General features: G+C 38.1%; 1 protein-coding gene and 1 long non-coding RNA gene across 4 annotated transcripts in view; both read left to right on the top strand.

The window, feature by feature from the left end:
- Window positions 1–13,387, top strand: part of LOC130455507 (uncharacterized) — a 54,028-nt gene extending 40,641 nt beyond the window's left edge. Inside the window, exon 3 of the long non-coding RNA XR_008913520.1 lies at window positions 6,496–13,387. This is a non-coding gene — a long non-coding RNA (uncharacterized LOC130455507). The remainder of the gene's footprint in view (window positions 1–6,495) is intronic.
- The window catches only part of FHIT (fragile histidine triad diadenosine triphosphatase), a 1,742,917-nt gene that overhangs the window by 1,173,753 nt on the left and 544,823 nt on the right, over window positions 1–24,341 (top strand). The gene's annotated exons all lie outside the window — the stretch shown is intronic.

Raw genomic sequence — 24,341 nt, 5'->3', positions numbered from 1 at the left:
ATTTAGCAGCTACTACCTTAAAGGAGTGGAGGTTATGAAATATGATATTCTAGGAAGGCAAAAGAGCTAGGATTCCAACAAAGAATAATCAGCCTAGCAAAACTGAGTAAAATCCTTCAAGGGAAAAATATAGATATTTAATGAAATAGAGGACTTTCAAGCATTCCTAATCTAAAGACCGGATATGAACAGAAAATTTTAAGTACACAACTCAAAAGAAGACTAAAAATAAACATGATAGAGAAATCATAAGGGATTCAACAAGGTTAAATTTTCTTGATGATACATGTAGCTTCTAAGAACTTTATCATTAGAGCAGTTACAAGAATTCTACATAGAAAGAGACTATCAGAGTTATTTGATTATGTTACGATGATGCAAGAAAGAAATTTACATCAAAAAGGGGAGAAGTAGGGGAAGAGTGGGTTAATGCCATAATAATTACCCATAGTTGATGGGTTCCCATATTAAGAAAGATAAGCCAGGATGTTGAATGGCAATGAGATCATACTGTGAAGGAATTATAATAGAAAACTTTATAAAAAAGACAAAAATAGCTCTCTGCAAGTATTTGAATACTGTCCTATGAGTAACTCAATCATTCCATAAACATTTATTATATTAAGCTCCTTTGTACCAGTCACTGTGTCACATGCCAGAGATAGGAAAAATAAATGAAATAATCTCATGCCTTCTTGAGGAAAATAATATATACAATTAGAGAAAAAGAGAAAATAAATTTAAAGTAATTTGGGTAGTAAGGAACTCAGATTAGGGAATATTAGGAATCATTTCATCAGTTCTCTGTGAGCTGAGCCTTGGATAAAGGTGGGAATTCAAATAGTTCTAGGAGAAGAAAGGGAATTCCAAGCATGAGACCAGCCAGTGAAGAACCAGTGGGACAGGACAGAAAGCCACCTATGAGGAAGAGTAATAAAGACAGCTTGGCTGGACCATGATGTCAGCAAACAGGAGTAGTGTGTAATAAGTCTGGCAAAGTAGGTTGGAGTCAAGTTATAAGGACCTTTGAATTCCAGAGGTATTTCTATTTGATCCCATAAGCAACAGAAAGTCACTTGAGCTTTTTTAATTGAAAGGGGGATGGATGTGAGCGAGTTTATGCTTCAGGGAAATCATTTTGGTAACTTTGTGCAGGATGAATTGGAGAGGGTTCAAACCTGAGCCAAGGAAATCAATTAGGAGATTCCTGTAATATCCAGAGGAAATTTTGCAATTCCTGCAAATCCAAGTGAAAGGTATGGAGGAATGAAACTATTAGTTATATGAGTTAGATGGAAGAAAGAGATCTGTGACACACAAAAGAAGAATGAAGAGATTTGGTACCTGATGGGCTGCCTAATGTTGGCCCAAAGGAAAGAACTGGAAGCAATGGTTCGACTTGCAAAGAGGCAGGATGCCATGAAAAGCTTTCTAATACTAAACCAACCTCCATTTCTGATGCGTAACAAAAGGGAGTTGGACTTCTTAGGTCCAGTGACTCAGAAATGGAAAAGAACATGTAATAAACACATATAATAAACACATGGCTGCCCCCAAATGAGAAAAATATCAAAGTTCTTTTTTTTTTCAAAAAGGAAGCATTGCATATATAATCCACCATTTCCTATTAATATTTAATTCCGATGAATTCAACAAGCATGTGTTAAGTTCCCATCATATACAAGGTACAACATTAGGTGGTGGGATTATAAAGTCAGGAATGAAAAACAGTGAGCCTTTCTTTTGGTGAAAAGACTACATTTTAACTAGGGTTTCATTTTTATGTTTATTTTTGTTTTGTTGTAATTTCAGGGGATCTTCTACAGAGAAACTACTCCCAATAAAGGCCAAAACTTCTGGGCAGTTACCTTATGATTTGATTTAAGTACCTGGCGTAATATAATTAACATGTTACCAAGATAAAATTTGAACCTAGGTTTTACTACCCCCCAAGAGAAGCCCCCTCCTTCATTCACTGTTATACCATCTTTCCAGTAAAACAAATTATATTAAATACTGTTTTTGTTGTGATATCTTGATTGTACATATAGACATTGGGAGGGATATTACAAATTGCATAGTCTTGTAATTTTGTTATAGAATCTGAAAATGATCACTGTATACACATACTGACTTGCTCATTAACATATGGGTAAAAAAATATTCCTTTCCTTCTCTCTTCCTCCATCTCATCCCAGCCTTTTTTCCAATTATTTGTCCCTTAATGGGCTACAATAGTCATTCACTGAAACTGAACCTTTCTGCAAAGTAAATTCTGCAAAGAGGATCACAAATGATGCTCTTAATTCTTTTCCTTTTCCTATTTCTGTGTCATATGCTATTAATTTAAATTGTGTATTTATATTATTTTTGCACATCAAAGCCCAGCAAAATACTAATAGCCCTCTTTAATGAATAAGTAGGGAAAATTGAATGCCTCAGTAGGCTTCTGAAATGTACCTAAGAAGACAAAAATCTCTAAGGCTGTATCCTGATTAATAATATCAATAATTCTATTTATATCTTGTCATTTCCCTCCCCCCCCCTCCTTCCTTTTCATTTTAAAATGAAAAAGAGAAGAGTCTGCAAATATTTGGGGCCTTTCTCTTTATCTCTTTAAAACCCTTGTCCTTTTCATGTTTTATCATGACTCCATTTCTGGCGTGGGAGAATCTGGCCCAGAGGCAGAGATGGAATTGAAAAGAAAAAAGACTGAAATCAATCTTGAGGAAATAGATAAGATTTTATCTTAAAACTGACCCTTTGCTGTAGATTAGGCAAATGTAGTTCTTTACCTACTACCATTTGTAGTTCTCATTCAATAGACCAAAAGCATCTTATCTTTCTCCAGGCTTTCCTGTATTCCTTCAACTATGTCTCATCTAAAGTCCTAGCTAAAGGGTACAAGAAATCCTTCCCTGTTCTGCATCTTAGTGTCTTCCCTCTGAGTTACCCCCAAGTTATCATGGGCATATGTATGTGTCTGGTATAATTGAAAATCTGTTACCCTAAAAAAGAACTACATTTCCTGGGAGCCCACTGACTTCCTGTTGTTATGTACTTCCTATAGACAGAGAATATTAGCGAGTGGGCGGTCCTCTTGGGCCTCTTTCATGGGCTTGCAGCCAGCATGAACTAATGATGAGCTAATCAGCCATGGGCCCGTGGTCTTTTATTTTTGTATCCTCTTTATTCCTTGATTTCTAATGATCATTAATAAATCTCAAAAATATAACATTTTTATTATTGACATTAATTTTAATTTTTACAGTCTATATTATTTATAGCTACTTGTTTGTGTTGTCTTTGTTAGACTGAGCTCCTTAAGGGCAGAGTCTGTGTTTTGTCTTACTTTTATTTTTTCAAACCATCAAAAATGATTTTATTGAACTAGAAAAAAAAATAACATTCATCTTGAAGAACAAAAACATCAAGACAATCAATAAAAATATGTGAAGGAAAGTGACTGAGCAATACCAGATTTTAAAGCATATTACAAAATGGGGGTTATGAAAACAACCTAGACCTCTCCAATAATTACTAAAATATTTACAGAAGGATTGTTTTTTGTACGAGCTAACAACAGGAAACCGAATGGGTATAAATGAATTAGGGAATGGTTGAAGAAGAATTCCATAAAATATTGGCATCCACAGAGATTAGCATAGTGCTGGCACATAGTAGGCATTTAAAAATGCCAGCTAGACTCACCATATCAGACAGCATATACAATATTTTTACCTAATAATCCCTGGGCTCTTGGCTGTGAGTAAAAAGCTTTATCTCATTTCCTCTTCTTTAGGAATTCTGATTTTTAATTTATTACTTAGTTTGAAATCTTTTTGGTGAGTCAATTTACATTGACATATATTTCTGTTTATTTTGCTTGGCATCAGCTCATATATACTTTACTTTATTCCCCTGAATTTCTCATATTCATTATTTTTAGAACATAATTTCCATATTCTATATGCTATCATTTCTATCATTCATTGGTTATTAATCTTAATCTTAATCATTGTGTATTCACTTGGTCTCCAATGCTTTGTAACCATGGGAAGGGCTGCTCTGGTCATTGTGATATATATCAAATGTGGTGTTTTCTCTTGGACTGCCTCTGGCTTCCTTTGGGCCAGTGGTGTGCCCAAGCCAGTTTAGTGAGTTTTTTAGTATGAAGATTAAATAAACACTGAATCGGGGTTGGATTTATTGATTGCCTAGACTTAAGAAAATGATGTAAAAATGTTAATTATTCACATTGAACTTAAAAGTATCTCCTGCCTGAATTTCATCACCCCATCCCACCCCAGAGACTCAGATGTTAACCATTTTCTAGTACATTCTTGCCTGAGGCATATGATCTGTTGTTGCATCTCTGGGTTGAAGGATTTGGGCTGTGGCAAAGGGATTTGGGGGCAAGCTTGACTTCCTGTCTCAGCCAGCAACTTGGGTTCTTTTAGCAAGAGGTTGGTGGAATGATTGGCTGACTCACATGTTGCTCAATTTAGGGGCTATGAGAAAGAGACAGACGAGAGAGGGAGAGATACAAGAAGAGACACAGAAAGTTACTGAAGACTCTAACATGAATGTGGACTTTTTAAAAAATTTTAAAGAGAGACAGACAGATGGACGGAGACAGAGGCAGAGAGAGAGAGAGAGAGAGAGAGAGAGAGAGAGAGAGAGAGAGAGAGAGAGAGAGAGAGAGAGAGAGAGAGAGAGAGAGAGAGAGGAGGGAGAGGGAGAGGGAGAGAGAGAGAGAGAGAGAGAGAGAGAGAGAGAGAGAGAGAGAGAGAGAGAGAGAGAGAGAGAGAGAGAGAAGGAGGGAGAGGGAGAGACTGACTCAGAGAGGAGGAAGATGATAGGAATAGCAGGATTATGGAGTTGAGATTTTGAGACAGGACAGGAATGTGATAGAAAGTAAAAAAGGACAGAGTGAAAAAATGAATTAAGTTGGTTATTTAGTGTTTTCAAAGTATCAAAAGATACAGCTTTTGGGATGGAAGACTAGTTTTGGAGTCAGGAAGTCTGGGGTTCAAGTCCTATCCATGCCACATACTGGCTGTGTGATTACAGACAAGTCACTTCATCCTTAATTGTCCTAAGTAACTCTCCAAAGACTATGAATTGTAAATAAGCTACCTATTTGCCCTGGTAGAGGGAGATGAATGGTAGGAATTTCCATACTGGAAATCCTCCTTTTTCCCATGTACACCCAGACCAGACAAAAGCAAAAAACAAACAAACAAAAAACCCCAACAGGAACTACCAAAGTCTAAATACTCCACTTTTTAGCTGATTGCCTCAACCCCCTGAAGATACAAATAGTCAAGGAGAAAAGAGACCTCAAATAAACTAACAGAAATTACAGTGATTCAACGATATCCTTTTTTAAAAAATCAAACAAAACAACAACCCAAAAAAGCCATCAAATCTTCCATGCTATTTTAACGTTCTATTTCTGAACCCTGGCATTAATAGAGATGAGAAAAGGAATCAAATGACTCTTTTGAGAAGGGGAAAGTAAATATGCCTCGACTTAAATCTTCCATTCTGTGAATGTTGACAAGTCGAGAGGAAGAAAAGAATATGCTGACATGCCCTTAACTAGAGAGAGGTGCTATTAGAACCCGCTGAGGCAGGACTGTCCCATGGCACGGGCTTGACAGGTGCAGTTGACACTCTCTGCCAAGGCCAGAGCCCATCTCAGCCATGCATTTAGCCTTCATTGGGGATCTGGCGTTGCCACTTCAACCCCAGCCACCTCGCGTGTTACTGAATTATGGGCTTTTTTAGTGACACAATATACAGGACTTTTATTAATGCATCCATCTTCTTTATGTTTAACTATAAAATATATGAGTCAGGAACTTTTTCAGATGTTCATAAAGGTCCCACGAATGTGTATTCATTCTGGGTAGACCCAGATCTGTGGACTCTGGCCAAATAGGCTTCCCACTCTACCTACCCATCCGAGAGCTCTGAGTAGAAGACGAGACCCATGGCTACACTGGGATGTGCTGGGCTCCTACTGAACTCATGGAGAGTTCGATTCTTTTTTTTTTCTCCTTTCCTGGTGGATTTTGAGTTCTGATCCATAAAGAACCGCAGTCAGGTTTTCTAGAGCTTGGACCAGGTATAACTTTTCCTACCACAATTATCCCTAAAAATTGCCTGCCTCTCTGGAAGGGAAACAAGGTATTCTTTGTAAAGGACTTGGCACCAGAACAGAGCCATAGTAGTAGGTACTTAATAAGTACTTGTTTTCTGGAGGGAGATAGTTGGTACAGTGGATAGAGCACCAGGTCTGGAGATGGAGGAGGGATGAGGGTTCATAACTAGTCTCAGACTCTTCCCATCTGTGTAACCCTGGGCAAGTCACTTAACTCTGCTTAGACCTTGCCCTTCTGTCTTAAAGGGTTATTGCTAAGACAGAAATTCAGGGTTTGAAAATAAATAACAACAAATATTTGTTCCCTTTCCATTCCATTGCTCCAGGTCATCTCCATGGATCTTCAGGAAACAAGGTATTTGCTCAGTTATTCTAGTACAAGAGTTCTTATTCTGAGGTCTTTAGGAATGTATGAACTGGAATGGGAAGAAATTGCATCTTTATTTCAATGGGATGGGTTTCCTGGGTCATTTTATGCATTTTATATTATACCTAGAAGTAAAATTCTGAGAAGGGTTCAACTTCTGCCTGCCAAAGAGGTCCATGAAATAAGAAAAAAAGTGGTTCGGAGATCCTGCTTTGGTCCTGTGCATGGAATCTTCATGGATCCCAAGAGTTAACATTACACAACTAGAGGATCATATCCGAGTCTCCTCACCTCCAGTTTCTCCCTGCGCAGATGTCCGATGGAGAGTCTTAAAGCTCAAATTCCCCCGTGATGTGCTTCTGCTCAAGAATCTTCACCATCTCCTTCTTCTCAGGGGATAAAATGCAAATGGGTCTGCTTGGTGCTTTCATCTCCATACAGTCTGGCTCTAGTTTGTCTTCTCACATTAATTTCATATTTTTATATCCCAGCCAAACTGGTTGGATGGATATTTCCAGTATTTTAACCCAATGTGTAGCAGATAATGAATGAATAAGTGGTTCTTGAGTGATGCATTGAGCTGTTCTCATTCCCACCCCTGGAATGCTTTCCTTCTCATTGCTACCTTTTGGATTCTTAGAGTTCCTTCAAGATTCAGTCAATCAATCAACCAACAAATTTTTATCATGTGTCTTCTATGGGCTTGGTGCTATGCGAGGGTCAGACTCAATCCCAATGCCCTCCCTCCATAGAGCTTTTCTTTGGTACCCCATTTTCCTGAAATTGCTTTCATGTCGATATCTTTTCTTCCCAAAAGACTAGAAGCTCTCTGAAGACAAGGACCGCTTCATTTCTGTCTTTGTAACCCCAGAACCCAGCACAGTGCCTTGCATGTAACAACTTGATAACTACTTAAAAAAATATGAATGTACTCCTATGTACCACCAGGAATCTGAATAATATAAGGACGATTATCAGAAAGAGGCAGGCTTTGGGACAGGAAATTTCTGAGTTCTAATCTTATCTTTGTTAGTTTGGGGACAAATGGCAAGTCATTTCTATTCTCTGAACCTCAACTATCTCATCTGTAAAGTGAAAAAGTCATATTTGCTTTGTCCAAGGTTACATAGGTCCTATGTTGCAGACTAAGGACATGAACTCCGATCTTAAGACTCGAAATCCAGAGACATGGTTAAATTTAAACACATTGGATTTCCATAGAGTTTTGTAGTCTTGGATATCCTTGGCACAGAAGACATATTTGGATTTTTAAGGCTCATTCTCTTTCTAGTTAAAAATCTCTTCCTAACAACAGAAAATCAGTTGTTCAATTCTGAGAATGCCAGTGATTACCTGGGTGGGGCCCTAATTTAGTAAAAACAATTTAAAATTCAGATTATAGCAAAAATTAAAATGCCTTGCATTGAGATCCTTCCCTGTCAGGGGATATTTTACAATAAAACAGTAAAAGAAAAAAAAGAGACTAGAAACTAGATTATCTAAGGACCTTGATTAGGTCTTTATTGGCTCCATTTGTTTGCTTTTTATAGAACTTTGTACCTTATAGACACAGTACAAAAGCTCCCTTCATTTTGTTCTTTTAAATTTCCTAAGATTCTCCAAGTACAATTTTTTTAAAGGAGGTTTACTTTTTAAAGAAAAAGGTGTTTATATTTAGCCATGAAAATCACCTGTTGTTCCCTAAAGAGTCCTCAGTTTTAAATTCAGTTTCCACCCCATATCTTGAAATTTAAATACCAGTTTCCCATTTAGGGAAGAAGTAACAAAGGCCTGGGTAGTCTCCTATAATCCACTTGCTATTGTTCTAACCGAGTTAATTTTATTCATCCATAGCTCTCCTGCCAGCTGAAGACAACAAATAGTGACATTAATTTAGAATATAGCAGCACATGTGTGTACAGGCCCCAGAGAAATGGAACCACTAAAAACAATGTTTTTCCTTCTGAAGGGTTTTAGGGTCTGGCCAAAGGGCTGTGGGTAGGAGGTGGTCTAGCTTTCTTTTGTAGCAGTCAAAATTCCTTCTGCTTTTTTGTCCTTTTCTTGAGTCAAAAGGTAGGAGGGCAAGGCGTATGGAAGGGGCAAGAAGGTAGACCAGGACACCAACTAGCCAAAAGCATCATCTACTTTTCTAAGGATTCCATTATGGTATGAAAAGTTCTTCTCTACTTCCAATCCCCCTTTCCTAACAGAATATATACTTTAGGAAAAGCAATCCTAAGATTCTCCTTCCTCCCCCCATATAATGCATTGTTGGCCCTTGATGAATCCACATTCATTCATTCATTCATTCTCATTTCCTCTTAAGTGAAAACACTCAATTTGGAATCAAAGGATATGACTTTGCATCTTGCCTCTGCTAGTTATGACCTGTATCACCTTGGGCAAGTCCCTTGATCTTTGGGCCTCAGTTTCCTTATATGTAAAATGAGAGGAGTTGAACTAAAACTTTTTTTGCCATATTTAGATCCTATGTTGATTAATATCAGTACATATCAAAGGACTGGATTGAAAAGTACAGGGAAGCAGATATTCACTTTTAAAAAATTAAAATGAATCTGTTAAAAAGCAAATGAAAAGAAAATAGCCACCATTTACATAGGGCTTTAAGTTTTGCAACCATTGAATTTTATGCCATCTTATTGATTATGAGCTTGTTAGACAATGCTATTATTATCCCTATTTTACAGGTGAAGAAACCAAGGCACAGAGATATCAAGGAGCTCACCTAATGTCTCAAGTGTCAGAGGCAGATTCTGAACTTGAGTTTTCCCTGAGTCCAAGTTTAATACTCTCTATACCACACAAATTCTTTGAAATACCCATACTGATTACTGCTCTACCCTGACACTAATATTTGTACCCATTTCATTCATGAGCAGTTTAAAATGTTTTTAAATATTCTAATGACTTTTAAAAAAATAAACAACCAAATGAATGAATGAATGAATGAACACAAATAAATGAATAAATGAACAAATAAATAAATGAATGAATGAATAATTAAACAGATAAATGAATGGATAGCTAAATAAATAAATGAATGAATGAATGAATAAATAAATGAATGAATGAATAAATACATGAGAACCTTGGCCCAGGATGAAGCCAAAAGAGAGCTAGACAGATTTGTTTTGTGTGCTGGCTCAGCTTCTTTCTAGCTATGTCATCTTGGACAACTCATTTTATTTCTCTGAGTCTCATTCCCATCTTGGATAATGTCAGGATGGTAGGAGATGTTGTCTCAAAACCTTGTGATGTCAGCATTCCTTGATTTGAATCTTTCATTTGGATATTCCCCAATCTGAGCACTTGTAGTCTATAGTAGTATAGAAGGGGTTCAAGGTGGATGGCATGTTATTGTTCCTTTGCTGTGGCTGGTTATTGGTCCACTTACTCAACTCTATGATAGAAGAAAAGATCAGAATTCCCTTCTAGACTCAGTCTGCTGTTACAAGGGAATCACTTTAAAAGACTGATATATATCAATTTAAGGTCGCCAAGGAATTCAGCTATGTAATTCCTTAATGAAAACTCAAGTCTGCAGTAAATCTTTTATGGAGTTTAATTACAATAGGAGGAAGAAAGGAATTAGAGATAGAGAGAGAAAAGGGAGAGAAGGGAATAGGGCTTAAATACCCCTTCTGTTTAGGCTGGGCCAAAAGGCCCAAGCCCTTAGATAGCTGGGGCAAAGAAAAGAGATCAGTCCCTATTACTCACGTGACCAAAATGGAGAAACAGTCTCCGGGGCCCCCACCTTCAGCTTCCTTCAGCGCAAGCTTCTCAGAGCACACCGCAACCACTCCGGCCAACTCCTCAACCACCCCCCAAGTCTTCAGACCCCCCTGATCTTTAAGGAAACCATCCAAGTTGCCTCCCCTCAGTTCTCACATCTACCAATCACTGTCCATCAATTTCCCTGTGCCAATGGAGGCTCTAGCTTAACCCAGGACCGCCCAGAGGCTTTGCACATGTCTGTTGAAGCTCATATTTTCAAATAATTAAATCTTTGCTCCTTTGCTACAGCCCTTTCTAAATCCTGTTAACCTGAGTAGGGTAGAGATTGGAATAATTAAATTTTGATCTAGGCTGCAGCCCTTACTCAATCCTGTTAGGACTGAGTAGGGTGGAGATTGATTCCAAGTATCTCCATTGTATCAATTCTAAAATCAATCATGACTCAAAGAAATTCCTGTTCTATGCTTAAGCATAGGTCAAAGTCCTTTCCATTGTTCAGCAAAAGGTTTCTGTCCTAAAGTAATCTTTAGAAGGGAAGGAGAAGGAACCTCCCATGCCAATGGGATTCACATTCCAATAGTCAAGACCCACTATCAATAGGAAATTTTTCAAGTATGAAATTTCCCAATGGTGAAATTTCCAACATTTATAAGTCTAAGAAATTTTGAGGTTTACACTGCATAAGTGTGAGTATGTGTTTCCCCTCCCCAGGCAAAATGGCATCGAAAAATGCCATTCTACACATGCAAGAGATGGTAGACCATACAAATTCTCTGAAGTAGACCAGAAAACATTATGAGATCCAGTAGAAGAAAAAACCAAACAGACCAGAAAGAAGCATCCCCGGTAGATGGCTGATGCTCAGTTTTTTGGAAATCTTGAAAATACAGAATCTCTTCCCTGCCACCATAATGCATATAGATAGCTCCACTTTCCTCTCCATCCCCATCTGCTTGTCTGGCCAGCCAGTGAGTAAGCCAGGGCATCTCGCCATCTACGTGTCACTGCCCATATCTCTCTTACCTGCAGACACACAAACATGCCATGGCACACAGGCACATGCACTCATACACACATACTTTACCTCTTGCTTTTGGCCATCATTCAAATCAATGATATCATTACTTCTGGAGAGAGTGTGTTCTGGACATCCACTCACCATTTCTGTGGCTCCTCAGGCTAAAATGCCTTCCTGGCTGGCCCTTCTCTCTGTGCCATCTTCCCCATTAAAATTTCAAGTTTCTTTAAGATCAAAGATTTTCTTTTTTTTAACACATTCGTGGCACAAATAAATGCTTTTTCATTCATCATTCAATCATCCATTCACTCATTGAAGAATCTTTCCTCTTTATCCCTAACTTTGAAGATCACAGGCATGGGATGTTGTTTCCTCTGCAGAATTTCCTATTTCCCACAGGGCCAAAGCATTTCTAACTTTATGTAAATGGTAGCTTAGCATTCAAGTTTGCCAAAATATCTGTCTTTCTCTTGTTTTTCCATTAGTTTCCTCCTTGGAGCTTCTCATCCTTTTAGGTATCTAGAACATTCCTTCCTGACTTTTTTCTCTTCTTTCCCTCTACCTTCTGAGTGCATTTCCCCTCACTATCCAGGTTCACACCACCACCACCCCTCGCTGCATTTTTCTTCTCTCTTGTAACCTGGGAGGCCACCAAGGCAGAGAAGTTCAGCTTGGAGGGGAGAATGAGGGAGGGAGAATGGCTCAGTGACAGATCCTCTGGGGGAAACATCTGTGGGCTGCTGTAGCAGCTGCAATGAGTCACACTTCTGCCTTTTCTAGAATCAGAGAGTTTCCTGCTTTCCATAAGCCCCTTTGTCTTTGGTGCTTGAGTCTACAGGGGCTCATCTTTGCAAGCTGGCCACCCACCTGGCAGACCTCATCCTCTTAGACCCAGGAAACGTTGGAGCTACATCTCACTGTCATCATATAGTTTATTTTCTTCCTTGCTCAGTTATTTAAAGCAATGCTCTAGGTCCTGAAGAAGTCAGCCTTCACTGCCCAGGTTTTTCTGAATTTTAGACATAGAACTGGAAGTGTAACCTTAAAAGGGGGTTGTCACATTTTTGTCTGGTCCCTCCAACTTCCTAGGTCTAGGATCAATCACGATGGGAAATGAGTATCCTTTGGGACCTTTGGAGGCTTTCCAGGAGAATTAAGTTATTACTTTTAAAGGAAGCCCAAATAAACATGGTAGCATATAATTAAAATATAAATATATATACCATGTATTTGTATTTATGTATTTTATTTAGATCTGTTTCTCTTCTCCCATAGAATATAAGTTTTTTGAGGCCAAGAGACTTTTTCCTAATTCTATCTTGATTTTACACAGCTTCTAACAGTGTCTCATGTGTAGTGGGTACCTAGTAAACCTTGTGGATCGATTGAAGGATTCCAAGTTTCATGGTTCTAGACTCACTTTTCACTATGGAAAGCTAGAAGCAAAAAGGATTAATGCCAATGGGAAGGGGGCTATAGATTCCATTAGGTTCTCTTGAAGTTAATTTGGAGGATAAAACATCCTATATTTGGACCAATCTGGCATACTACATAGAATCAAGGAGAAGGTGTAGCAGTCCACCCCTAGCTATGGGCAAGGGAAACAGTTGGTATGTACAGATTGCCTTAGAAGAGAGCATGCTCAGTCTTGAGCATGCTCAGTATTGCACATGGCTGGGAAAGCCTCTGACCCTTGACCCCAGCTTCCCCCAGGTTAGGTGGGAACACAGGTTTCTTTGTGCTCACCTGGTTAAGAGAAACCACACCTATACCTTGTCATTAACCAATGAGAATCATCCCTATGTACTGTGTATATTTGCATATCAAAGACTATATTTAGCCCAGCAAGCTCTGCCTCTCTCTCTCTCTCTCTTTCAGGCTAGCTGATGGCTGTCCTGGCAGGAGCTTGGCCTCTGGCCAAGCTCCATCTTTAAACCTTCTCTATCTCTCTCTTTCATCTCTCCGACCTGTGTGGTATTAAATGTGGATCTCTGGACTGGTAAAAGCCTTTGGAGTGGTCCTTTGATCAAAGCTTGGCTGTGGCTTATGGAAAATTAATAAAGACTCATTCCTGCCACCTCATATCTCTAATTTGACTCCATCATCCCCCTTATGGTATCTAAAACTTCTGTCCTGTCTCTGTCTTCCTACCTTAAAGCTTCTCTCCCCTCTGAGGAAGCTTTAGAAGGCTTTTGAGAAAGTTGACAATCACTAAGTGAATTGAGATTTTTTTTTCCCACAATATGGTAACTTTCCTATAGATAACACATATGAGGATTTGGGGGAAGAACAATAAAATGTTATATCTGGCCTATTTACTGTAGTAATAGAGGAATGAGAGTAGGGAAGGAGAATCAAGGGAATGGGAGGAAAAAAATCAACATTTTATTAGGTTTGTATAGTTTTTTGAAGATTTTATTTATTTATTTATATTTTTAGTTTCATCTGGAAATAAGTTTTGCCACTTGTTTACTGACATTTTAGTATTTGGATTTTCTCTTCCATCTTCCCTTTCTCTTCTCCTTGAGGTGGTAAAAGAGTCCAATAGAGTAGTTATACCAGTACTTTTTTCCATACCTGATAGAAGACTCATTTCACATATACTATAAAAATCTCATCAAGGAAATAAAATGGAAGATGGCATGCTCTGATCTTCACTCAGACTCCAACAGTTCCTTCTTTGGCTGAGGATAATATTTTCAAGGCATTAGGGAGAAGTGGCATGATATGGTGACCAAGAGTCAGAAGAGCCTGAATTCAAGTGGCTATGATATATATGGATGTTTTGGACTTTGCCAAGTCACTCAATGTCTCTTTGTCTCAGTTTCCTCAGTTGTCAAATGGGGATCATGATAGGATCTACCTTATAGGGTTCTTGTCAGGATCAGATGAGATTCTATTTGAAAAGTGCTCAGGACAGTGCTTGGCACAAAGTAATTACTCTATAAGTATTAGTTATTATTATTATTATTATTATTAAGATTATGCATGCAAATATGAACCTGTAGAGGGATTTGTATCAGAGCACCCAACAACTAGATCAATGAAATCATGCACAAAGTGAAAAAATGGGGAGAGAAAAAGAATAGCTAGTATTTAGATAACCCTTTAAGGTCTGTTCCATTTCACCTGTCCCCGAATGATGGTTAGCACATCCACCATGTTCTATTAGTCAGGGTTTAGATAATTCATGTATTTTTTTATTTTTCTTATCGATACAGGAAAACCTTTTCAAATGTTTGACCTAGTTTCTGTGCCTGGCACATAGTAAGCATTAGATAAGTTTGATGCTAGTCGTCATCACTGCGTGGTCGCCAGCATCATCCGTCATGGAGTCTTTCGCTTTCACAGTTTTTCAGGTGTATAGCTGGGGCCCTGCTCATTCCTGAGAAGCTGCCCACGAGAATATCAACGATCAGCAAAGGGCAGAAAGGCAGAACCAAAATTAATATTAAGAGAAGCCCATGCAAAGTGTGTGCAGAATCCCATTGTATGGATGGGTCCCATCCAGAAGGAATTTTCCATGGGGAGGGAAAGGGAGAGACTGCCCTGGCAGTAGAAGCATCTGATACATGGCTGACATCCATGCGGATGGGTCCATCCCCTGGGCTGCTACCCTGTGGGCTCCTGCACCTGCATGCCTTTGGAGTTTGTCAATGTATGACATACAGTGTGGCTGTGGCATATAAACAAATCTTTCCTCTGCATCCAAGCTTTAGGGAGAAAAAGGCATTTTGCCTCTTTGCCTCTGCTGGTTTTTGCTGCAAAATGCTTCACTTTCCACTAACCTGGGGCAGGGGGGTATCCTGGGGCTCTAGGTTCCCTCATCAGGTCCCTACTGGGTACTCATTCCATTCTCAAGCTTCAGGATATTTTGGTCACTTATTTTTTTCATTATAAGACTTCATTATATAATAAATTATACAAATAGTATAATTTTATTATAATATTTCATTATATAATAAATCATATAATTTTATATTTTATTAGGTAATAAATTAGATAATTTTATCATAATATTTCATTGTATAATAAATTATAAATTAAGTGTCATATTTTAATATATAATTATTTATGTAATTATATAATATATAATATATAATATATAATAACATAATTAATATTAAAATAGATGGTTTTAATTATATTTAATTATATAATAAATTATAAAAATTAAATATTTTTCTTTATATTTAATTATAGAATAAACATCCTAAAAAGATAAAACCAGACCTACACAATTATAGCCAATGTATACATATTTAATTCTACTGATTTTATTGCATCATTTCATATAGGTTTTTCTACTTTTCCTTTGTGATTCATATCGATCCTTTTTTTTTCTTCAGTTCACATCTATGATTTTATGATTTTGTGGGGAATAGCATCTACCCATACACATTCTCAAACCTTATGTAGTTTACAGGACTTGGAAGTAATCTGGGCTACTCAAAGGTTATATGACTTGTCCAAGGTCATATAGCTAGCATGTGTGTCAGAAGTGAGACTGACCCCCCCTACCCCTAGTGAGACCCTTTTGTAGAAGTTATTTTTCTACTCACTTTGCCACATGATTTCATATTTTTTAGAATATTCTAATATCACATTGAATTAATTATTAGTTAATAATTTAATATAATTTAATAATAAGAAATTGATAATTAAATAATCGATATGTTGGTCAGGGGGCAGCTAGGTGGCTCAGGGGATTGAGAGCTAGAGACGGGAAATTTCGAGTTCAAATGTGGGTTTAGACACTTCCTAACTGTGTGACCCTGGGCAAGTCACTTAACCACCATTGCCTGGCCCTTACCATTCTTCTGCCTTGGAACCAATACTTAGTTTTATTTTTGAGACAGAAGGTAAAGGTTTAAAAAAAATAAAATTTGTTAAAATGGGGTCCATAGGCCTCACCAGAGTGCCAAGGTGGCCTTTAACCAACCAAAAAGGCTGACTCCCTGGTATAGATATTTACAGAGTATTGTTTTTAAGATGGAAGGCAAGAGTTTATGGTGGGGGTAGGAATATATATGTATATATATTATATATATATTTATCATTCATCCCTTGTTTTACTTCCCAAAATATTGGCTCTTATTTTTTGCTATTGCCAACAAAGCAGCCTCTTAATTTTTCTGTATAGGTAGCTCTTTTGTTTTTCCTTTTTGTAACTTTTAAAAGATAAAGTCTTCACAAGAAATTCAGTGAAAACATAGGGCACCTACATCAGTTTTATGACCATTTATTGCCCATCTCTTTTCCAAAACCTTTGCCCTAGTCTGCAGTCTCACAAACAATGTATCAGAATGCCTGTTCCCCCCTGTCCAGTTCCATAATACTGGATGTTACCTATTTTTTCATATTAAAAGAAGAGGAAAAGGTCATCCAAGAAAGGTCTGCTGGGAAGAGAAGGTGGGCTGGTCACAGGATCAGGGTGAAAGAGGACCAGAATATTCTCAGACTGCCAGGAGAAAGGAGATGCAGGATGGACTTCCTGTGGGGTACTCTTTGGGGTGAGGTCAGCCAAGTGTCCTGCATTTAGTACTATATTTGGAACATAGTAAGAGCTTAAAAAATGACGATCAGCCACCTGACCGATGAGGGCCAGAGTCACCCAGGACAAGGAGCCCTGAGTTCTTTGGGTTCTTCATTGTTGGAAGAACCTTCAAAACTGGAGAAAACAAGGTATTATTTTTCATATTGTCTTTTTTTTGTTTGGGGTACTTTTAAATGATTGATTTAATCATTAATTAATTAATTTAAATGATTAAATTTTTAAATGATGCTAATAAATGAATCATGTTTTCAATGGAAGCTGAAAGAACCTTGAATTTCAATGCAAGAAACCTTTATTAGAATCCCACTTCAGGCACTTACCACCTCTAGCACAGGAAAACCACTTCTCCATACTTTGAGCCCTACTTTTCTCATCTGTAAAACTGGGAACACCACGTAGGTAGGAGTGACCTCACTGGGTGGAAGGGACAAGTGAAGGAGGTAATTCATGCAAGGTGCTCGGTGAACCTTCAGCATTCTAGAAATGTCAGCCCTTGTTATTGGCCCCTGGCCAGTGGCCAAGGCCATCGTCAGATGGATGTGTACATAGGCTTTATCCCTCTGTGCCAAGAGCCTTCTGGGAAGCCTGGTCATTTTTCTCTGGAAATAAAGTAGTCCAGGTTCTTTCGATACATTAGTCTCTGCTAGGTTTTAAATACACTATTATGAAGAGGTTCAAATTCTAAAATGTGTCACCACTTTCCAGCTTGTCAAAAGGTTCGTTGGTGACTTCCAAACTTTTCAGTGGATGAGGACAGAATGTTTTCACCCAGTGGTCCTGCTGAACAATAATGCATTTTTTGTCAGTATTATCCTTTATGGGATTCATGAAAGACAAGGATCAAGCCTTTGTCTGTCATCTAATGTCCCTGCTCAGAGGTGTACATTGTAATTTCACTAATGTAGCCACTTAGGCCTTCCAAAGTGCCATTACAGTGAGGAGAAATAGTTAAGTTCCTTCTTTTTGTTTAGCTTTATTTGTCACATCTTCCCCCATTCTAAGGTATCATTGCCCAAAATAGGTGCACATTTGCAATGATGCCATTATCTTTGAGCCTACCGTGTCCTGTAGAGCAAACCCAGGTCCATGTCATTATTTCTAGTGTAATGGCCAGGATTCAACCAACCAATAATCCCAAATACTCTCTTTCAGCACTTAAGTCCCATTAGTTTTGTAGTCGATATAGCAGCATGTCAAGGTTTGGTATTTCACAGTTTTTACGACATGGGCATGTTCAACGGGCTGTAGAGTGGTTACCTCGGATCCTGGTGGCTCGTCTTCCCACATAGTTATCTCTTCGAGTTAAGGCACTGAGGTTTATGGGCATGCAGGACCGATGCAATGGGCTGGTGGGTGGCAACAGAGATAACATTGCCCTTGTTACACAAGATAAAATTTGAAGGAACCCTTGTGAAGTACCTAGAAGTAAGTGGTTGGATGGCACTCGGGTGGTGGATCACAATTAAATTCTATTCAAAGCCAATGTTCTCCAGGGAAGTGTCTCATTGATTCTGCCTTCACCCAAATCCCATTCCATCTTAGAAGACTCACAGAGGTCACACAAGCAGAGATCTCCATGATCGGCTTCTGAGAAAGCACCCAAGAACAGATTTTTCAAGACAACAAAGAATTCAGAATGAAGAGAAATCATTCCCTGGACCACTCAGGTGCAGTTTTGGAAGGCTATCAACACAATCCGGATGTCACAGTGGTTCAAAATTGAACGCCTCAGATGCTGAGGATTGGTAGTAAAAGTCATATAATTATTCTGATTTGTTTAACTCCAGCTGGGCTCTTTCTGCTACTTGGAGATGCCTTGACTCATCTCTCATCAACTGCCCGTGAATTTCCCCTAGACATTCTAAACCATTTCTACTCCCATCTGACTCTTCTTTTGTTCCATCAGTAGCTCTCTTCTCTGCTTCAAAAACTCATTATATCTTCAATCATCATTTCTTTGTTTCTTCCTCCCTCTTCTTTCTTCCAAGGCTAACCAATTTTCTTGGGCTTTTATTCTTCCCTTTTTCCTCCATTAGAATATCAGCTCACTACTCTCAGCAATACAGTGATCCACAACAACCCTGAAGGACTTAGGACAAAGAATGCCATCTACCTCCAGAGAAAGAACTGTTGGAGTCAGAATGCAGATCAAAGCACACTCCTTTGCACTTTAGTTTGTGTTTTTATTTGGGGGTTTTGGTTTGATGTGAGTTTCTCTTATAAAAATGAACTATATAGAAAAATAGTTTGCATGATGATACATGAATGACCCAGTTGAAATTGCTTACCATCTCTAGGAAAGGTAGGGGACAGGAGGGAGAGAGATAATTTAAATGATGTCACTTCAGAAAATTTATGTAGAAAATTGTTATTACATGTCATTGGGAAAATAAATATCTTTACCAAAAAAAGGATATAAGCTAACATCTCTGAGAGTAGGAATTATTGTGTTGTTTTATTTATATTTTCCCTATTTAGCACTGTACCTGGCACATAGTAGGATCATAATGAATACATATTTAATTTAATTGTTTAATTTCTTATCTCCTATAGTCAATCAGTCCACAAAAATGTATATGCTCTGTCAGGCATTGTCCTAAAGATAGTCCATTATATTCTCTGACCTCTCCAGTCTCTCCCTCTCTCTTGGTTCCTTTCTTTTGACCTATAATACACATTTTTCCTGTGCTAACACCCAATATAAATCCTTGACCTTGATACCTTGATGAGTTCCCATTCTAAGTCTCTCTTCGCTTTCTCTGCCAGGCTTTCAGAAAGAGAAATCAACACTCACTACCTCAACTTCCTTATCATCCACCTCACTCAACCTTTTAAAATTTATCTTTCATCCCCACCATTCTACCACCAAATTGCTGTCTCTGAGGTCAGTCAATCACCAAGCTCAGTGGCATTCTCTCAGCCATCAGCTATAGAGTCTATCCATCATTAGCTCATTTTGACCACACTTTTCTTCTTGATACTCTCTCTTCCATTGAATTCAATGACACTGAGTTTCCCCAGTTCTCCTTCTACCTCTCTAAGCATTTGGAGTCTTTCTTCTGTAGACTCTTCTCCTTCTTTATCTTTACATAAATACTCCAGAGCAGCTATAGTCTTATCTACAGAAAGATGAAAAGATCCTAAAGAACCAAGATGAAAACATAGCTAGAGTGGATTAAATATAGAGCAATTCTGAAGGTATGAAAGGATTATTTTATAAGAAATCTGAAGGAAGGGAAGATACATAAAGTCATGGAAAAAATTGCAAAATTTGATCCAGGAAAAAGGTGGCTGAGAAAATATCTGTAACTATTGATCTATGTACCCAGTCTCTCATCTGTGAAAAAAAAAAACACAATGTCCCAGTGTTTTCTTCTTATAGAGACATTAAAATATTCATCTTGGTCAGTTATCACCAAAAAAGAAAATTCCACTTCAATCTGAGGTCCAAATACAAATGAAGAACAGGCTGACACCTGACTCCTTTCCCTCTCACACTGGAACAAAAGCCCAAGAAACCACTCACCGAAGACCACAAAGGATGAAGTGCATGAGTTGGAGGACAGGACATTGGAACTGTCCAAGTGATAGATCAGACAAGACTGAGAAGGGTGACATTGGTTTTCACCATGAGCAGAAAAGGTGGTTTATACCTTGTCTCCCTCCTCATCCTTTCCACCCTTCCCTCCTTCTACATAGATATTTATTCCTGACTGTAACCCTCAGGAGAGGCAGGGTGGTAGACAGGACTAATTCAAAGTGTAAATTTTAAAAATTAATGTTCAATACTCCAAGTATTATATGTATAAGATTTATTAATAATAAAACTTGAAGTAAAGGAAAATAAAAGACTAGAGAAACAGAGAGAGCTCTCCAGCCTCACCCATGTAAAAGAACTCCACGGAGGTGTTACCCACAGCTTAAAAAACAATCATGAAGGAAGGGAAAAGGATTCTTGCAAAAAGAAAAGAATTCTGGGAGATGGAGTCCAAAGGAAATTTCCATTTATACAGAAGCCAGTTAGAATGAACCAAATGGGAGTAGACATTTGAGGGATTCAACATTCAGTAGGATGAATCCCTTTGATTCCCTCTCTTTCTAAAGCCTAAAGAACTTCTTGCAGACCCAACTGAATCTCTGACCCCACAAAATGGTTTCAGGCTCAAAAACCCCAGATATACAGTTAAAAACAGAACGGTGGGCATGGAGGGTGACCTATTGTGCCTCCCTGTCTGTGAATTGAAAGCATTCATAAATGAAGGTATTAGTAGGGAATAAGGAGGCTTTTTGTAGTGATAGTCCACAATGAACTCACATCCTTATTTTTTCTTGGCATTTAGAGATTCCCAAGCTTCTTTTCTCAAATGGATTCTTTAATCAGGAAGTTGTTGTTCAGCCATTTTTGGTCATGTTTGACTCTCCATTTGGGATTTTCTTGGCAGAGACACTGGAGCAGTTTGCTCTTTTCTTCTCCAGCTCATTTTACAGATGAGAAAATTGAGGCAAATAGAGTCCAGGATCATGCAGCTCATAAGTGTACGAGACCAGATTGGAATTTGGGAAGATGAATCTTCCTGACTTGAGATCTGGTGCTCTCTCCCCTGGACCACTTTGCTGCTCCTCTAGCCTGGAGTTTAAATCTTGTCTCAGACATTTATTCCCTGTGTAACTTTGGGAAAGCCCCTTAAACCCAGATTGCCTCAGTTTTTTCAAGTGTAAAATGGGGATAATATTAACAATAATCTTCCAAGGTTATTGTTTCTTATAGTTATTTGTGGCCTTATCTTGTCTCTCCCTTGCTAGGTTATAAATTCCTTGAAGGCATGGACTGAGCCTAACTTGTCTGTTTCCATCAGTGCTTTGAATATTGTAGACACTCGATAAATATTTGTTTAACTGAAACACGGTTTACCCATGGTTAAACTGACAGTTCCAGTGGGGAAGTAGGGAAATCACTTAGAATAAAGATAAATAGAAATAAAAATCACGATAAATGTAAAAAATCTACACATCTGGAATCTTTAACTGAGCATTGGTATGATTTAGTGGAGTGGATAAAGAGCACAATTTGGAATTTGAAGAACTGAGTTCAAATCCTGCCTCAGAAATTTACTGTCTGGTCATGGTTAAGCCACAAAGTCCATGTGCCTCAGTTATCCTATCTGCCAATTGTGGATAATAGTACTTGTATTTCTCACCTCATAGAGTCGTTGTGCAGGAAAAACCTTAGAAACCTTTAAAAAGCACTTCATCCATGAGTTGTTATTATGATTGGAACAGGAATTTCCTTGAAGTTTTCACTCTGTCTAAACAAGGTTTGACTATTCATGTGAATAGTGTAATGTTTAAACAACTTAAGGGGAAAAAAAACTGCTCAAGCATTATAGAAGCAACCATTTACATCTAAACAGTTCCTGTGCTAATGACAAATCATTAAACTCTGTTCATTGAAGCAGGTCCCTTAAGGATGTGGGTTAAAGCAACACCATTAGTCTGGGTTGAGTGACCAGATGTACGGAACCACTTATGCAGCCAGTCACTGGCGAGAAAGCAAAAATTCAGCAGCTCACCCTCAAGCATCATCTCACATTTACACTGCTTGCATCTTCTTGTGTGCAGGGTTGTTTACAGATTATCTCCCCCACTAGAATGGAAGCTGCTTGAGAGCAGGGACCATGCTGTTGCCTTTATTTCCCAGTGCTTAGCATCATGCTTGGCCCGCAGTAAGCTCTTAATAAGTGCTTAGTAACTTCAAATGGTCAACGCTTATTAAGTACCTGCTAGTGCCCCGTATATACAAGGCACATATTAAGTACCTACTATATACCAGGCATTTATTAAGTACCTACTACTTATATACAAGATACTTATTAAGTACCTACTAATGCCTACTATACACAAGGCACATATTAAGTACCTACTAGTATCTACTATATACCAGGCATTTATTAAGTACATACTACTTATATACATGATACTTATTAAGTATCTACTAGTGCCTACTATATACCAGGCATTTATTAAGTACATACTACTTATATACAAGATACTTATTAAGTATCTACTAGTGCCTACTATATACCAGGCATTTATTAAATACCTATAACTTATATACAAGGAACTTAAGTATCTACTAATGCCTATTATATACCAGACATTTATTAAGTACCTATTACTTAAATATAAGGCATTTATTAAGTACCTACTAATGCCTACTATAGATAAGGCACTTATTAAGTACCTACTACTTATAGACAAGGCACTTATTAAGTACCTACTACTTATATACAAGGCACTTATTAAGTATCTACTAGTGTCCACTATAGACAAGGCATTTATTAAATACCCATTAATGCCTACTATATACAAGGCACTTATTAAATATCTATTATATTCAAGGCACAGTGGATAGAATGCTAGACCTGGAGTGAGGAAGACCCAAGTTTAAATCTGTCCTCAGACATTTACTAGCTATGTGACCCTAGGCAAGTCTCTTAATCTTTTACCTAAGTTTTTGAGGATAATACTAGCATCTACCTCCTGGGGTTATTGTGAGGATAAAGCAAAATAATATTTGCAAATCTTAGACTACTCTATAAAGGCTAGGCTTTTATTATTATTATTATTATTATTGTTATTATTACATTTCTAAAATTCTCTAAATTAATTATCATATCTTACCCCAAAAATGTATTGACTGGGGCAGGTCTTCAGCAGCCTTGCCTCTAAAAAGGCCTATTCCTGTTCCTGTTATAACAAAGAAAGAACTGATCTGTTTCCTAAAATAGCCTACATACAATATTCACCCCTATCCAAAAATAAGATTTGTTTTAAATTAATGAAAGAAAGAAAATCAATATTGCCCCCCAAATGTTGCATGGAATGAAACATTATAAAAGAGAATAAATTAAGAAACAGAAACCTTTTAAATGATTGATAGGGGAGGTTGGTTGGTGTGTGGAAGGTATCTCATTTTGCCAGGTCCCCAAGCTACAGCCTAGTGTAGTCCTTGGAAAGCTTCCATTTTTACAAGCTCATTAGCTCTAAAGGAGAAATTGGCCATTTGTTTTATGTTTCTCTAATTAACCTTGCCAGAAATCAGGGACTGGAGATTGTGTCTCCTATTTGGATATCGCAGAGTAGTCACTCAAAGTTTGTTTTAGGGACTCTGTCTGTGAGCCCAGATAATCAGCCTGGCTTTGCCTCTTTGGAATGGGGGATGCTGATCGACCTATTGTAAGCAGCTGGCAAAAACCAGATATCTGTGTGCGTGTGTGTGTGTGTGTGTGTGTGTGTGTGTGTGTATGTACTCACATGTATATACACCTGTAGGTGGTAAACAACAAAAATATGACCCAAAAGGACCTCTCATGGGTCTGTGTCTCTCTATCTAAAATATAATTTCACCCAGAACAGGGACTTCATATTATGCAATGGAAAGGGCAAACTTTGGTTCCTATTGTTTTCTACTTTT

The sequence above is a fragment of the Monodelphis domestica genome, chromosome 7 (assembly GCF_027887165.1).
Source record: "Monodelphis domestica isolate mMonDom1 chromosome 7, mMonDom1.pri, whole genome shotgun sequence".
Lineage (NCBI taxonomy): Eukaryota > Metazoa > Chordata > Mammalia > Didelphimorphia > Didelphidae > Monodelphis > Monodelphis domestica.
The sequence above is the reverse complement of the archived record's forward strand: the minus strand, read 5'-3'. Positions and strand labels throughout refer to the sequence as shown.